Source organism: Phytophthora infestans, genomic scaffold (assembly GCF_000142945.1).
Source record: "Phytophthora infestans T30-4 supercont1.1829 genomic scaffold, whole genome shotgun sequence".
Taxonomy (NCBI): Eukaryota; Oomycota; class Peronosporomycetes; order Peronosporales; family Peronosporaceae; genus Phytophthora; species Phytophthora infestans.
This window is the reverse complement of record NW_003306832.1, coordinates 1-3,013: the sequence shown is the minus strand read 5'-3', so window position 1 is coordinate 3,013 and position 3,013 is coordinate 1. Positions and strand designations below refer to the sequence as shown.

Here is a 3,013-nt window from a genome sequence, read left to right as displayed (position 1 = left end):
CGAGAGCACTCATGATGCTCCTGCGGGCTCTGTGGGAGGGCACAGCCCAGTGCCCAGTGAGCACAAAGAAGACAGCGTGCAGTCGTCCGCTAGTGATCACGGTGATCACAGTCCCAGGACCTCTGTGCGCTCTGAGAGTCCGGCCGTTAAGGCTAAGGGCACTCCCAAAGCCGGTGGCGATGAGGAAGGGAGTCCTCGCAAACGTCTCTCGCTTGCCGAGGGTCTTGCGCGCGCTAAGGCCTCTAAAGCCGAAGGCGCCAAGCCCTCAAAGAAGCGTACCGCCTCTAAGTCTCCACTCCGCGAGGAGAAGGAGACTCGACGCTATTATCAGAGTCTCTTCGGCTCCTCGGATGAAGAGGAGGAGAAGGAGGAAGAAGAGGAAGAGGAGGGTGCCATTGTTGAGCCCCGGGAGGTCTCGAATGACCTCGACCAGCAGCAGGAGGATTCCAAGCTGCCCAGCGTGTGCGTGGGGGTTCGGTGGCGGCACCCGTCAGCCAGGGGAGCTGCCATCAACTCAAGAGGGTATTGGCCTCCCGAGGAGAGCTCTGGGGCTGACCTCTTCTTAGAGCTTCTCGTCGCTCCTCGTGGCCTTGTGGGCGCCCACACTTCTAGGGGCATCTATGAACGAGCCCTTGTTCAGAAAGACAGTTGTTCGTCGACAACTTGGAGGCTGCTCGGTGTGTGCTTCTCGCGCAACACCGCATTCCCCTTAAGGACTTCACGACTTGTCGTAAGAAGCCCGAGACCCGGGGTGGTCTCTATCCTGTTTGGGGATACCCCTGGGTTATGCCCGAGAACTGTCCCATGTGGAGCTCTTGTGAGGACATGTTCTGGGCGTGGGTGGAGACTCTCAAGTACTCGCCCACGGAGTTATGGGAACTCCATGAAGATCAGCAGCTGTCCCACATTCTGGACCAGCGTGATCTTCGTGTGAGGTTTGCCCACTTGATCAGCAAGCGTATGCTGCCAAGGGACATCCTGAAGCGCGCGGCTTCTAGCGCTCACGATGAGCGCGGGTACGGTATGTATTCATCGACCGTACCCCGTTCGGGCAAGAAGCCCCGGACTACTTATGAAGCTGCCGCCGCTTCTGTTCCCAGATTGCGACAGCCTTCGGGCAGTCAATCAGGAGCCGTTCAATCGGCTCCCACGAGTTCTCGGAGTGGGCATAACCTCTCCACTTAACGAGGAGCTGTCGCTTGCCCGCGACACCGTTGCTCCTGGAGGATCCACTCCACGTGGAAGTGGGCTTCTCCATTCCGGTCAAGCAGGGGCGCAGGTGCTCTTCGTACGAGTACGAGTACTCGGCGCCTCTCCGAGAGCCACTCTCGTCCGAGTGCTCCGACTGCGGGTCCGACACAGGACTCCTGAGGTTGACCGCCTCCGTCAACGTGTCTCGTGCTTGAGATTGCACTTGGCCTTGGGACCGGCGGTAATGCTGCGCCCAGGCCGGGAATCAGAGCGAGCTTGCTCGTCTTGCGGGCCGCCTGGACCTGGTGGAGCGAGAGGTCGCGAGCCTGCACCTGCGGGTGGATCGCCGGGCCTCTTCGTCCGATCTGGACGAGGCCTTTTGCATGATCCGACGGATCGAGGCTTTGTTGCCACGTCCGGAGCCGCCTGCGGCACACTCCCAGACGTACGCTTATGGTGCGTACCCGGCATACTCAGCGTACTCGGCGTATGGCGCCGGGGTCCGTTCGTACGGAGCCCCTCCGACGTACGGTCTTGACCGCAGCCTTGCCGTCCCGACCGAGGCTTGGGTGCCTGCTCCGACGCCCTCGTCGACGACTGTGACCGGCCCTCGCTTCGTGGAGCTGGGTCAAGGAGAGACTGCGAGTCAGCAACCCCCTGCGGGTCAAAGTACCGCTTAAGACGTCCGACATAGAACGTCGGGTAAGTCGTCATTGACTTTGGAAGGTCGATGGTGTACGACGCACCATGTCTGGCCAGGACTGCAAAAGGTCCGATGAAGCGGTGGGTGCTACATCAACGCTCTGTCGGTGCCGGTGCGAAGGTGTGCTGCGGTTGGTTGTATAGTGTTTCGTGCAGTTTTCGGATTGTGTGTCATTATGCGATACCTTCTGTGGTGCGTTTTGCGCTGGATTTTTCCGGTGGAAAGTTTCAATTTCGGGTAGAACCGTTTTTGATCTGGGGCTAGTTATGCGGCGTGCGGAGGGGACTACAACCCAAAGTATGCTGCGTCGTGCTCTATTATTCGCTTCTTGATCTACCTATTTTTAGGTGGAACTGTTGAAGTGAGGATCATATTTTTGTCTTTCTGTGCAAAAAGATTCTCGGCTATTAATGGCGGCTTTGAGAAAAGCTGCGAGTGGCCTAGCGACTGTTTCGGCGGTTGCGGGGCTGTTTGCGGCTGGCCTCTGTGTTGTTGTTTTGTGCTGGGGGCGACTTGTCGTCTTCTTTAGTATGGAGGATATAAACCTGGTTGATCCTGCCAGTAGTCATACGCTTGTCTCAAAGATTAAGCCATGCATGTCTAAGTATAAACAATTTTGTACTGTGAAACTGCGAATGGCTCATTATATCAGTTATAGTCTACTCGATAGTACCTTACTACTTGGATACCCGTAGTAATTCTAGAGCTAATACATGCATCAATACCCAACTGCTTGTCGGGCGGGTAGCATTTATTATATTGAAACCAATGCAGTCTTCGGGCTGGTATTGTGTTGAGTCATAATAACTGTGCGGATCGCGCTTTTGCGCGAAAAATCGATTGAGTTTCTGCCCTATCAGCTTTGGATGGGAGGATATGGGCCCTACCATGGGATTTAACGGGTAACGGGGAATTAAGGTTTGATTCCGGAAAGGGAGCCTTAGGAACCGGCTACCACATCCTAAGAAAGGCAGCAGGCGCGTAATATTACCCAATCCTGACACAGGGAAGGTAGGGGACATATAATAACAATGCTCTTGGTCTTCCGAGTCGGGGAATTTGGAATGTAGAAAAATTCAATCCCTTAACGAAGGTTCAATTTGAAGGGGCAATTCCTGG

General features: G+C 55.6%; 1 non-coding gene across 1 annotated transcript; it reads left to right on the top strand.

The window, feature by feature from the left end:
* Nucleotides 1-2,437: 2,437 nt before the first annotated feature.
* Nucleotides 2,438-2,903, top strand: PITG_33536 (the record flags this gene model as incomplete). Its single annotated transcript, XR_009934930.1, has 1 exon — nt 2,438-2,903. It is a non-coding gene; the product is annotated as an 18S ribosomal RNA (ribosomal RNA).
* Between the last annotated feature and the right edge of the window lie 110 nt (nt 2,904-3,013).